Here is a 1118-nt window from a genome sequence, read left to right on the forward strand (position 1 = left end):
CCAGGTCTTGTAGACAGGGCTGCGTCCTCTCCCATATTCTGCTTCGATCTACGTGTCGAACCCCTCACTATAGCCTTTAGAGCAGGAAGAGGGCTATTACTGGTATCTCCCGTGGCGGCAAAGGTCCATTAAAAGTGGCGCTATATTCGGTTGACCTGCTTTTGTATATATCCAACCCGACAGTTATCGATTACCAAAACTATTGTTGATGCTAGAAAACTTTAGACACCTCTCAGGCTACAAATTGAACTACTCAAAGAGCCTGCTTTTTCCAATTGACCGCACAAACGGAGATTACTCCAAATTTCCGTTCAAAATAGAACGTGATATGTTTACATATCTAGGAATTAAAGTTACCCATGAGATGGAGAATTTGGGGAGAAACACAACTTTAAGTCATGGTGTTTTGTTTTGTTATGGGATTATTGGGGGGGTGGGGTTGGGGGGGGGTTGGTTTTTTCTTTTTTAATTTTTGTGTTGGAGAATACACAACTTTAAGTCATTATTAGAACAAACAAAAACAAGAATCTTGGGAAATGGGCAACATTTACAGATTACTTATTAGCAGGCTCGCCTTTCTAATATAGTTAAAATGACAGTCCGTACCTATAGATTCTTTGGTGTTCAGATGATTCCCCATATTTATCCCCATGAAAACATTTAAATAGTAGATTAGACTAATCTCTTCATTTTATTATGGAACAATTCTAATCCTAGATAAAAAACTATACCTGGGAGCGTTCCTTAAAGATGCTGGCGGGTTGGGAATTATCCTAATTTTCTTGGTTATTATTGGGCTGCTAACTTTAGTAAAATTAATTTATTGTATTACACATATTAGAGTAAGCAGGGTCCAGACTGGTTTCATTTGAACTATTATCCAACCTACCCAACACTCACATACCGATTACCACACACATGGTAGTACACGAGTTCATACTAAACCCGGGTTGTAAAGCCTCACTTAGCGACTAATGTTTACAGTTTAGGAGGATCATTTGATTGTGAAAGCAGTATAGCAGAGTATTTTTCCCAATAGCAACATAACCAATTCTTTCTCTCCATCTTGGTGGTGCGACAATGGCGACTTTTGCGTATTGATTTGGTGGGCCATGATA

Source organism: Morone saxatilis, unplaced genomic scaffold (genome assembly GCF_004916995.1).
Source record: "Morone saxatilis isolate NCDOM2014 unplaced genomic scaffold, NCSU_SB_2.0 Contig19, whole genome shotgun sequence".
Classification (NCBI taxonomy): domain Eukaryota; kingdom Metazoa; phylum Chordata; class Actinopteri; family Moronidae; genus Morone; species Morone saxatilis.